The 13,551-nt window shown below is 38.3% G+C and overlaps 1 pseudogene across 1 annotated transcript in view; it reads left to right on the top strand.

Annotated features, from left to right (window-relative positions):
- LOC306867941 (centrosomal protein of 112 kDa-like) overlaps positions 1-13,551 on the top strand; it is a 178,908-nt pseudogene that overhangs the window by 22,863 nt on the left and 142,494 nt on the right. Inside the window, exon 8 of the transcript XR_013785800.1 lies at positions 2,319-2,393. The product of XR_013785800.1 is annotated as a centrosomal protein of 112 kDa-like (transcript). The remainder of the gene's footprint in view (positions 1-2,318; positions 2,394-13,551) is intronic.

The following is a 13,551-nucleotide window of genomic DNA, read 5'->3' as shown; positions in this document are numbered from 1 at the left end:
CTGAAGCAGATGGGCTACAGCAGCGGAAGACCACACCGGGTGCCGCTTCTGTCAGCTAAGAACAGGAAACGGATGCTACAATTCGCACAGGCTTACCAAAATTGGACAATAGAAGATTGAAAAACGTTGCCTGGTCTAAAGAGTCTGGATTTCTGCAGCAACATTCAGATGGTAGGGTCAGAATTTGGCGTAAAGAACATGAAAGCATGGATCCATCCTGCCTTGTCTCAATGGTTCAGGCTGGTGGTGGTGGTGTAATGGTGTGGGGGATATTTTCTTCGCACACTTTGGGCCCCTTAGTACCAATCGAGCATTGTTTAAACGCCACAGCCTACCTGAGTGTTGTTGCTGACCATGTCCATCCCTTTATGACTACAGTGTTCCCATCTTCTGATGGCACAGACTGGTTTCTTGAACATGACAATGAGTTCACTTTACTCAAATGGCCTCCACAGTCACCAGATCTCAATCCAATAGAGCACCTTTGGGATGTGGTGGAACGGGAGATTCGCATCATGGATGTGTAGCCGACAAATCTGCAGCAACTGCGTGATGCTATCATGTCAATATGGACCAAAATCTCTGAGGAATGTTTCCAACACCTTGTTGAATCTATGCCACGAAGAATTAAGGCAGTTCTGAAGGCAAAAGTGGGTCCAACCCGGTACTAGCAAGGTGTACCTAATAAAGTGGCCAGTGAGTGTATATTATAATACGTATTTTAATATATATTAGGATACTAATATACACTTTATTTTAAAGTCTCCTTGTTAAACATTACATGTACTTACTATTGTAATAACAATAAATTATGGATAATTACATGCAATTAACCCTAAACCAAACCATAATTCTAGCCCTAACCATATAGTAATGTAGTTATGTATAATTACACTGTAACAAGGACACCTTAAAATAAAGTGTAACCAGTTATCTTTATTATCTTTATAGTTATCATGTGAACGGGCCTTTATTCTGTATAACCAGAGTTGGGTATGACGCGTTACACAGTAATTACTAATTACTTTTCCTGGTAATGCAGTAATGTAATCCGTTACACTTTTAATTTATGTAATTTGATTACAGTTCCTAATGTCAATTAAATTGTTACTTAATTTAGAGTCCTACAACATTTAGATGCAATGAAAGGTTATATCATATTTCGAAATGTTGCACTCGATTTCACATATTTTGGTCTGGCATTATAGTTTGGGAAAAGTTCAACTAGTAAAGTGTACAAATTTCTGGTCACAATAACACTAATATTAGTCAAAATAAATGACTCATCAGAATGCGATCCTCTGCTGGATTAAGCCACACGTCACATCACATTCTTCTTTCTGAGGTAAAAACAAGGCTTATTCCTCACAGCACATCTTGTTCCAAAAATGAAAAGTAGCCGAGATGAACTTGATGAATCTTAACGCTTAATTTACGGAAGTGATATGGGCGTTAACATGTTCGCGTGTCTCAAGCCTGGTTTCGTGTGGATGATTATCGTATAGCGCAATGTGCGTGGGTGTGACCACATTACAGATAATCAACTCATACGGGAAAGATTGTACCTCACGTTGGTTTCAAACGAATTACTTTATCAGAGAATACTTCTGACTTGCCTTATTTAAAATCAGACACTACAAGCTTTTTTAGATATATTTCTTATGTCTTTGTCAAGTATTCATTCATTTTAGACGCATTTCAGGAAGATATTCGCAGAGACTGAGACTACAGAAAGCGCACCCTGTTTGTTTTCTTAACTTTACAAAAGCACAATATTTTGTTGGTATTGCGAGTGTATACAAATACTTTTACAGTTTCAAATGCTGTATTACTCTTATCTGTACGATCAAAAATTACAAAACATTTTAAGTTCTTTTTGCTGTGATCAGGAATAAATGCAAGTAATCGTACAAGTTGCTGTTTTGATACTTAGGCTATTGTCACGGTGCACACAGCAGGGAGGAACAAGGAACACGCAGACGAAGATGTAACTCAAATAATAATAGTGGTCCCCAAATTTGACCAAATTTCAATGAAAACAAGATGGAAAATAAAGAACAAAGAAACAAATGAAGAGAAACAGAACAAAAAAACTGCAAATACAACGGCCAACTTAACTCATACAGCAAGACACCGTCATTTGTTTTTGACTGCATGTTGTTTAAACATTAATAGTATATTAATTATTAGTGTTATTTCTTGAGTTCTGCATTCAGATATTTAGTGCTACCAATACTGTAGAACTGTTATTTTAAAATGCTTTTGTTAGTGTACTATCAGCAGAATGCACATTTTATCTTTCTCTTTTGCATTAATAGATTTCCAGCAAATCAAGTCTTGGAAAAAACAGCACCCTTTATGATGAGGCCACCCCAGTGAAAGCTGATAAGGAGGTAGGAACATTATGTTCTCCCAAAGTGCTTGAAATGTGCTGTAATTGCTTTCAAAATGGCCCAGTCCCTTTAAAGAAATAGCTTTAGTCCAAAAGTAGACTAGAAAAAGTGCTAGAGTCCAAAATGACAATTGAAATTTGCAGTGAATAATGACTTGGACACTTTGCAATTCAAAAGAACAGAACAAAGATTCTGCTAAACATCTTAATTTTTTCACAAAGAAAGACGGGTTTGGAGTGATACGATTAAATGATGACCCAAATTTCACTTTTGGTTGAACTAACCGTTTAACCAGTGATGGTTTTCTTCAGTGCTGCTGTCTTGTTGAGATTTGTCATCCAGCATGCTTTTCCACTTCTTAAGTAAATGGTGTGTGATGGCAATGCTGGATGACAGCTTCACACACCTAACCAAAGCAAGGCTCTCTGAGTTTCGGTTGTTTAGGGATGCCGACTTCTCCTAAGAGCTTTACAAACCCTGTTTGTGATGACAGTTTCCCCCTGTATGTGGGTTTAAGCTGAAAATCCCATAGAAGAAGCTTCTCTTTGATGTCATTTGACTGGTATTGTTGAATATACTGAGCGTGACCTGCTGTAATCACACTTCCTCTGGGAAGAGCAGTGCTCAATTAGGTCAACTTCAGTCACACAGCATCATCAGCCCTCGTCCTCACAAGAATACAACCATTTTGCAAACAGCTGAATAGTCTTTTGAAACAGTGCTTAAGTCTCCAGGGCTGCCGTTTGAACGATGAAGCCGCCACATTAACTCACACTTTTAAGAGATTCTGAGATTAGCTGAAATATTGTTTTACTGTAAGCAGAGTAAATAGCGTTTGCATTGGGCTGTGAAGCATGGTAATTAATAACAGGTGGCAGCAATGGCAGGCCAAGAGGTCTGCTTGAGTTAACATCAAGGCTGAAGAAATGTTCTCAGGTAATGGGGTGATGAGAGAGTTAAACGTAACTCGGGAGCTGCTAGGCTTTGATGAAGGGAAATGGTGCATGCGTTGCCCTTCGTTGCCTCTTATTGAAATGAATGTGCAGTCAGATCCAGAGAAAAACAAAACTCATACGAGTTCTCATATTCATCACAGGCACTTCTCTTGCTCCGTGTTCTTTGCGTTGTGCCTCACTGTTTACTCTTTCTTCGTAACCTGAAATCATGAGTTCTGTCTTTATTTTACATATGTCTCCTGAAAACTTTGTCTGTATACTAGTTTTACTACTTTTTCTTGTTTTGCTAGGACACATAGCATCTAAACAGCATTACAGTTAGCATTTAGGGGTGTAGATGAATCATTTGATGAATCACTCTGTTCAGTTAGTTGGTTCCTATTCTGATTCAGTGATTTGTTTGCAGCATCACACAAAAGTGTTCCAAGTCTCTATGGCCTTTTTATAGATATATACATTACGTAGATGCATATTACTGTTTATTACAATGTAGTGGTATATTGGTGCATATAAATTCAAGTTTGTAAATTCAAACATAGATTCAAATATGTATAAAAAATGTATAAAATGACGTTTATTTTAATCAGTTATGGCTCATTAGCTCTAGCATTCTGTCTACTTTAAAATCAGACACAGAGATGAAGTAGTGCAGTAAGATCACATTTATTGGAATAAATGAATTTTAGCATTTATTTGTATTAATTATCGAGAAGAAGGGGGTGAAAGTTGTGTGTGAATCTGTGCATCTCTGTCTACAAACAATAAAGCTGTCAGTTTAGTTACTTCAAAAACAGTGATTTTACCGCCTCGTTGCTGAGAAATATAATTACAGATTCAGTATCAAAGTTGCCAAATCAGCATCAAACCACTGAGGTATGAACTCTGCAAGACCTCTGGAGGTGTCCTTCAGAAGCAGATCCTTCACGTCCTGTGAAGCTGCCGTGGATCGAACTTATTGATCCAGCACATCCCACAGATGCTCAAATGGATTGGGATTTGGTGAATTTGGAGGCCAGAGCAACACCTTGAACCGGCCAGCTTGTCGTCATCCCACACTGCATCCTGGAGCCATCACTTCCCCAGATAAATGGCCGTCCATGTGATGTAAAAGAAAACGTGACTCATTGGATTGGACAACCTTCTTCCACTGGTGCCCTTTGTAGACAACTTTGGTGGACAGGGGTCATCATAGGCCCTCTGACTGGTCTGCAGCTATGCAGCCTCATACACTTCAGAGTTTGTTGTGACACATTCCTCCCATAACCATCATTAAAATTTTGTGTAACAGAGTAGACTTTCTGTTAGCTCAGATCAAATGGGATAGCCTTCACCGAAACCTACCCAGACCTTAATATGTGGCCTTGTTAGGAAATAATCAGCGATATTCACTTCACCTGACCTGTGACTAATGTTTTGGCTCATCAGTGTTTATATACATCTCTCTCATATATTTTTAAATTCTTATTACATGTAGTAGGTTCTGTTGGGCTTCTTTTGTTTATTAGCACTTAGTCATTGTGTGAAACCTACAAACATTTGCAAGATTCAGATTGCCTCCATTGATACAGTTCATAGAAAGGATCTAACCATCACAGGAAAACAATCTAGTCAGACTGAATTTACTTACTATTTTACTGGTATTCAAATTTTCTACGCATATTCATATTTTCAGATGGAAAATGACTCCCTATAATACTGAGCCATGTTTTGATAGCCTAATACACAGCAAGTCACAGTATATTTTTCCCAATAAATCATACTTTGAGTGTTTTACTTTTGAGTTTTAATATTGAAAAAAGAAGAGAGCAGCTTTAAGGTGGTGATAATATATTTCCTTATGAGGTAATGCGGTCTATTTTATTTATTTGACTATCCCAGTTAGTTTATTTCGACATTTCAGTTGTGTTATTTTTCCTTCAAAGAGCAAATTGAGATGTCATCGGTGTGACTGGGGAAGCTTTCTGGTGTTTATCCAAAACACTGAACAGTCACCCAGATTTTGACTCCAAATAGCTGGAATCACAGATTCAACCCACAGTGTGGCGCTAAAACTTAGCAGACGTTTTGTGAAAATATTCCCTGAGGAAATGTGTGAAACCAACGCTGGGCAAAGAAAAGACAGAACAGCTGCTCTCATCTCCTTCGCACCGTCTTCATCTCTCCTCCTCCCACCCTTCCATCTTTCCTTCTGCTCTTCAAAAAGTGCCGCGTCTCTGTGAGTTTAACGCGAGTAAAAGCACCAATGTCATTCGCTTCACTGATTCCAGGGAATCTGAAAACCCGGAGGTGTGCGCTCGCCTGCCGCACCTTTTCAGACAAGAGTTTCAGAACGCCACTGATGTAGTTTGACAAACTTTTCTAAAAGCACCAATTGAAGCTTCAAAAAAAAAAGACAAGAAAAGAAAAAAAGTGCCGCCCACGTTTGCATCTGTGCTGCCGGGATCTGTTTGACTGCGTGGCTTCAATCAGTGCAATCTTCTCCTCTGACAGGTCTCCTGTGGTCTCTGAGAATGCACAAGAAGAATCGTACGCAAAGCGAGAGGCGGGGGCTTGTTTCTCAGGGTTGAGTGGAAGTAGGGCAGGTGACGGTAGCAAACTGTGTGCTTTGCTCTTATGAGATCATTCCAGCCTCCAGATAATGCTGTCATGAGACAAACTTCTATGTTTGGGTTCTATAAAATGTGTCTGGACATTGATTTTAGTGTTTATTCATAAAGCCTTTTTTGTCTGACTAAATTGTGAAATATGTACTCGTGTGGAGCTTCTAAGGGGTGTACATATCAAAACATGAAAATGTGAATGCAAAGACTTCTGGCTGTTGTATCGTCCTCTTGAGCATGTACAAGAAGACAATGCATTTGTTAAGCCAGGGGCTTCCCCCAGTTTTCAATACCACAGCAAACCTAGTCTAAAATAAGTAAAAACTTAAAGTACGCTCTTAAAAATAAAGGTGCTTCACGATGCCATAGAAGAACCTTTTTTTGTCTGAATGCTTCCATAAAGAACCTTTAACATCTGAAGAAAATTTCTGAAACTTTCTAGTGAAACTTAGTTAAATTCCTTCACGAACAGCGCCATTGTTGTTACCTTGCTTGTGAGAAGTCATGTAACATTAGTCTGTGAGGTAATATTAAGTGAACATTTTACATTTTAAATGTAACCTACATTTTTAAAACAATATTGTCAAAGTTGTTTGTTATATTTTACAATGAAATAATAACAGTTCCTATGAAATCCGCAGCAGCTTTTAACGACACTGAGAGTCAGTGATTAATAACCCATTCATAACTTTAGCCTTTTGCTTCCTTACTGAATGAATGAATGAATGACGTGACGCCTCGCTCATTAAGACGGTGACTTACCGTCACCTCTTGGCGATTTTAGTTTTAAATCTACAAGTATCACTTCGTTTTGCCATCATTTATTGCTTTATTTATTGTATTAATTATACACTCGATAGAATGGTAAGAATATGACAGAAAACATGACATACAATTAATAAGGCTAGAAAACCATTGCCTAAAGGTAAAAACATTCACCTGTAAATCAATTTAAAGTGGCAAATATTGTCCCTTAATGGCAAACATGTGACTGCGGTCTAAGTGGGGGTACTCAGAACAATGTTAAATGCCCCAGGGTGTATGCCACTGCAAAAGGTTTGAGAACCGCTGATCTAGAGTATAATTTCGGAACAGAATAATAAAAAAAAAATGAAAGATAAAAAACAAAACAAGGAATAGTTCACCCCAAAATTTGGTTTGCGATTAATTAAATTAATCACCACATCATGTAATTAATTAGATTGCTTTTTTGAAAACCTCTAGATTAAGCATTTATATCTGCATCTGTGTGCTTGTGACCAGTATGTTTCTGGAATAAGATACTATATATACATTTACATTTACAGAATCTGATGCTATTCAGAGTAGCTTACAAAACAGTGTAAGCTCACAAAGTGGTGCTTAAGGGACCTGGTGGATAGCCAGGGAAAGCAGGGATTTGGAGGGGCACGAGGTTGCTACTATAGGGAAATTGGCCAAAGCTTTAGACCATTTGTGAAGATTTATTATCACAATTTCATCAAATTTGGTGCTACAGGATATTGTGCTCATGTAAATGTTCTTGTCAGCCACCAGCAGCTGATGTGCTGTATATTACACACCATTAGCTTTTGAGAATCACAGAAGTGAAAGAAAACAATGATTTCTCTCTCTCCCTGGAGTTTACGAAGGCCTCCTGGGCTGTAGTCATGTTTTTGATATGTAAATAAATACATTGTTTATGTAGAGCACATGAGAGATCTTCATGGATTGGGTTTGAATATGAAATGACACTGAGATATATACTAGGGCTGGGTGATATGTTATAAATAGTTTCACAATTCAATTAATATTTTATCCAGTTACATTATGTAAAACCGTCTCTGCATTCAACCCAACTACAGTAAAGCAGCAATTCTGCCTGCACAATTTTGATACATTAAAACATTGGGCTTTCAGTTAGTTTATTCATCATGGGTCACAATCTGTTCCATTGTACCAAATATAACAAGTATCACAGTGTACTTTGGCCAGCCTTTTGATGAATACAGGTTGATGTTATAAAGCCATGTGTCTTAAACAAACAGCTTTTAATAAAGACAGATGTGTGCTCACTTATTACTTTAGCATTTCACAATCATGTATTTTCCCAGCAGGCTGTATTTTCTTATTTATGAAATGCCATATATATATATATATATATATATATATATATATATCACTTTTATCTCTATATATTTTTTTATTACTAAGATGTCCCGATAAAGTTTTTGTTCCCCAAATCCCATCCATGTCATTTAAAATTGAGTATCTGCTAATACAGTGTGCTGATCAGATATACAGTGCCCTCCAAAAGTATTGGAACAGTAAGGCCAATTCCTTTATTTTTGCTGTAGACTGAAAACATTTGGGTTTGACATCAAAAGATGAATATGAGATGAGAGATTTCTGCTTTTATTTACTGGTATTTTCATCTGGATCTGATACACAACTTAGAAGATAGCACCTTTTGTTTGAACCCACCCATTTTTCATGTTAACAAAAGTATTGGAACAGAAAGAATTAACAGATTAAAGTGAAAAAGACTTAATATTTAGTTGCAAATCCTTTGCTTTCCATAACTGCATCAAGCCTGTGACCCATTGGCATCACCAAACTTTTGCATTCTTTCCTCTTTCAGTTTTGGGGGGTTACTCCCTGCAGTCTCTTCTTTAGCAGGTAAAATGCATACTCTGTCTACAGGGTTTAAGTGTGGAGATTGACATGGCCAGTCTAAAACCTTCCACTTCTTGCCCCTGATGCACTATGTTTTGGGTCATTATCTTGCTGCATGGTGAAGGATCTCCCAGTCAGTTTGGTTGCATCTTTATGTAAATTGTCAGACAAAATATTTCTGTAGACTTCTGAGTTAATTTTGCTGCTGCCATCATGTTACATCATTAATGAAGATTAATGAGCCTGTCCCAGAAGAAGCGATGAAAGCCCAAGCCATTACATTACTTGTGTAATATGTACTATAATGTACACCTGTGTACACTGTGTTTCAGATGAGCTTGTATGTTTGGGATCATGAGCAGATCCTTTCTTTCTCCAAACTTTAGCCTTTCCATTACTTTGGTCCATAAAATCAGTCCATAAAACCTTGTCCCAGAATTTTTGAGGCTCATCTCCTGTTCTTCTTGCTAATGAGTGGTTTGCATCTTCTGGTGTAGCCTCTGTACTTTTGTTCATGAAGTCTTCTGCGAACAGTAGATTGTGTTACCTTCACTCCTGCCCTCTGGAGGTTGTTGCTGATGTCACTAACACTTGTTTTAGGGTCTTTCTTTACAGCTGTTACAGTGTTTCTGTCATCAACTGCAGATGTTGTCATTGATCTACCCGTTTGAGGTGTGTTACTTAGTACACCAGTGGTTTCTTTCTTCCTCAGGAGATTCCAAATGGTTGTATTTGCTATTGCCAGAGTTTGTGCAATGGTTTGATTGATTTTTTATCTTCTCTCAGCTTCACAATTGCTCGTTTTTCACCCATAGACACCTCTCTGGTTTTAATTGTTGGTTAACTAACTATAAATGCAGTCTGCACGGATCTGAAACTGAGCGCAGACATTCAGTGCTATTTATTGTTTGAATAATCAATTAATAGGACACACCAGGGCAACAAAACACACCTGTCAGTCACATGTTCCAATACTTTTGGTAACATGAAAAATGGGTGGGTTCAAACAAAAGGTGCTATCTTCTAAGTTGTGTATCAGATCCAGATGAAAATACCTGTAAATAAAAGCTGAAATGTTAATCGCTCATCTCATATTCATCTTTTGATGTCAAACCCAAATGTTTACAGTCTACAGCAAAAAAAAAGGAATTGGCCTTACTGTTCCAATACTTTTGGAGGGCACTGTATGTAATTTCCTAATGTTTTAGTTATCAAGATCAATCCAGTGTTTATGCATGACAAAAAGCTCTGCAATGCATTGGGGAATAAAACCATTAGGCCACGACTTCCCACAAAAATTTGTTTGAATTTGAGTTTGATAGTTTGAAGTTTGAAATTTATTTGTTTGAATTTACAGTCATTTGCAGTATGTTTGTCCTCTTCATCTCTGTTGAGCGAGTTATTCGAGTTAAGAATTACCATAATGATTCTTGAAAATGTGCACCTTAAAATCCATATGCTTTTACTAATATTTTTAAAACAAACTGGCTTAATCCTCTAAATTAGAGTCACACATGAGTTTGTGAAGTTGCAAATGCTTACAACTGCCAATAACTCTCACATGAAATCAGGCTTTCAGGGCTGAGCAAGTGTTTGTTCATTCATTAGAGGTTTTATGTGTACTACAATAAAAAAAGACCAGCCCTGAATTTAGGCAGGATGGCCAATCTCCAATCATAGTATCAAGATGTATATTGGCCGATAAAGATTGGTAGCCATTAAATTTTAGACTGACTGCTGAAGGTCTGGAATCCATGGCAGCTTTTATTGGCCAAGGCCCGCCCATGAGGCTGTTTGACCGACATGTCAAACAACCAATCACAGTTTGATTCGTTCAGCGTCACGTTTTGGAAATGCATGGAAATGTCGCCACAATAACAGACTGGTGTATAAAACTCTCGGACGTATTTCTTTGACTATTTCACAAACTTTTGAAAATTCAGCGTTTAGTTGATCCTGATAAGCGCTCGTCGTCACAGTTGTAAACACGACGGCTTTCTTTTTTCGTGAGGGGGTTTGGCGTCACGGCATCTTTTTCCAGGCAGAACGTTAAAGAACGCGACACACATGTCTCCGGGAAATCCTGTATAATTTAAAAAATCACAGGACGACTTCGAAACTCCTGAAGTGTTTCTACTTTTGTGTGCCATATGCATCAGATGTTCAGCCAACAGTCCGTGGGCGTGACGTGGGGGTAGGCGGTATGGAAAAAATATCATATCACGATTTTTTTCAGGAAATATCACGATTTTATCAAGATTCTTTGTCATGTTGCTTTTGTAGCTAATTACTGAGCCACAATACAGCCAAACTCATGTCCCCATTTAAAAAAAAATACAAAAAATGAAAAAAAAAAATGACAGACCATTCAGGCCAAAGTATTTTTTCAAGCATATTTTAATCAAGTGTAGATTTTATGCAAGTACAGTTCCACAAAGTAAGAACATTCAACAAGACTTGCATTCAATTATATTCAAAGACTTCTCATCACAAAATTAACATTGGTTTAAAAAAATAAATAATCTAACATTGGCAACAGGTGTAACACTCAGACAGCTAGACAAAAATCCTCAGCAAAACCCATTGTCAGCATAATAAATGTAAGTACAGTCAGATACTTCAACATAACTCCCCAAAATAAGCATTGGCTTAAAGGTTAAAGTAAAAAAAAAACACTATAAATAGCTTAATAAAAAAAAACAAATACAAAATGTAAACTACCTTTTTAATATCTTATGTAGATTTTTTAAAGTGCAATGTGATTCAGAACCAAAACAAATAACCAAAAGGTGCATAAAATGTTTCTGAACCCTGACTCTAGTAAACTTCGCAGTTTTAGAACATACCTTTCAAAACATACCTTTCACTTTCTTAGAAACATCTCCTTCTAAAAGAACGCAAAGTATGACTGATCACATTCACAAATGTTTTGCAAGGAAAATTTTATTGACTTTATCTGGCTTGAGATCTGGCTTTGGCAGGTGACAATGTTGCAACCAGTGCTGAAGGCTCTTTCTGAGGGAGCGCTTGCTGCTGGAATGCACAAGTACTTTCTAGCAAGTTGGCTAACTCTTGGAAAGTTTGCCTCATGAACTTTACACCATTCAAGTAGCCCTTCAATTCCCCTTCTATTGCCTCTTTTAAGGCCTATTCACATCGCACAGACAAACGCCAACAAACTAGTCTGTTGGAGTTTGTTGGATCAGTGTGTTACCCTGTTGGCGTTGGTTGGAGTTTGTTTTCTCCTGACTGAACATGCTTATAGATGTAGGATCATCTATTTTCTCCCCAGTCAGTGAGAGTTGGTCGCTGTCTGTTGGTGCAGTGTGAACATGACAGTTATTTTTCACAAGATTCTAAATCCAACGGCCAACTTGACAGTGTGTTCACACCAGACGCGACTTGTGCAAATAAATCGCGCTATTCACGCGTAGTTGGACACTTGAACATTTTAGTTTACTCGCTTCATTCGCGCGTGAAATTCACTTCACTGGTGTGAACGCACCATGAACCAACTTGTTTGTTGGCGTTTGTCTGTGTGGTGTGAATTGGCCTTTAGAGATGTGGAAGCTGATGTAGTGACTTACAGCACCTGAGGATTTCAAAAAGCTGGCAAGGGATTTCTTTGCTTTTTTGGTTTGGGATTGTTCTGCATTAAGGCTCTGTGATGTCGAGGTAGATGTAGGCTGCTGATCCGATGCTGCAGCAGCTGGATATTGTATGGTCAGCAAAAACTCCAGCTCAGACACAGCTCTGGCTTGTATTCCCTCTATCTTGTCGCTGTCAATGTACTGGGTTTTGAACCTGAGATCGACAGGTGAAGCCATATCCAGCAGGTCATCAGTGGCGGGATCCTGATATTTGTCAGTGAGGTAACTGAGAATTATTGTCTTCATTGTTTTTGTTAGTTTCGTGTCGTCATCATTCAGGCTCAGGATGTTGACTTTCAGCAAGATTCAAGATTTTTTATTCGTCACATAAACAATTATACAGAGTATAACCAGCAGTGAAATGTAAGTCAGGTCCGCTCCAAGGACAGAGCAATTATATAGAATACAAATATTAAGAAAAAAAAAGTAGAAAAAAATATATAAATATAAATGTGCAGGTTAGTATGTTGTTGACATAAATAGTAATATAACATGAATGTGCAAAAAAGTTGTACAGGGTATTTAAATAGCAGCAATATGAGGTAGAAAAAATTATGAATAGCTTATTGATATATTGATATTTACATGGAGTCAAGTGATGTTATGACACAGAGTTAGAGTTTAGGAGCCTGATGGCCTGGGGGAAGAAGCTCCTCCTAAGTCTCTCAGTTTTTGCCATCAGGCTACGGAAGCGCTTACCAGATGAAAGCAAAGTGAATAGACGGTTACCAGGGTGATTTGAGTCCTTGATTTTGACAGCTCTATTTTTGCAGCGTTTGAGGTAGATGTCCTGCTGAGAGGGGAGACCAGACCCTGAGATGCTCTCAGCTAAGCGCACAACTCTATGTAGTGCTTTGCAGTCCTGATTGGAGCTGTTTCCATACCACACTGAGATGCACTTTCTATGGTCCCTGTAAATACACTTTCTATGGTCCCTGAATAGAAAGTTTTCAGGATTGCTGGTGAGACCCTGAATTTCCTCAGCTGTCGCAGGTGGTACAGTCTTTGCCTGGCTTTCTTAACCTGTGTTTGGATGTGTGTAGTCCAAGTCAGGTTCTCGGAGATGTTTACACCGAGGTACTTGAAGCTACTCACCCTCTCCACAGGGGTCCCACTGATCATAAGAGGAGTGTAGGGCCGCTGCTGTCTCTTCCTAAGGTCCATGATCAGCTCTTTAGTTTTGCTCACATTCAGAGAGAGACAGTTGTCCTGGCACCATGATGTGAGTCTCTCTACCTCATCCAAGTATGCGGTCTCATCATTGTTGGAGATGAGGCCCAGAACCACAGTATCATCA

Source organism: Barbus barbus, assembly GCF_936440315.1.
Source record: "Barbus barbus genome assembly, chromosome: 4".
Taxonomy (NCBI): domain Eukaryota; kingdom Metazoa; phylum Chordata; class Actinopteri; order Cypriniformes; family Cyprinidae; genus Barbus; species Barbus barbus.
This window is presented reverse-complemented; position numbering and strand designations above follow the sequence as displayed.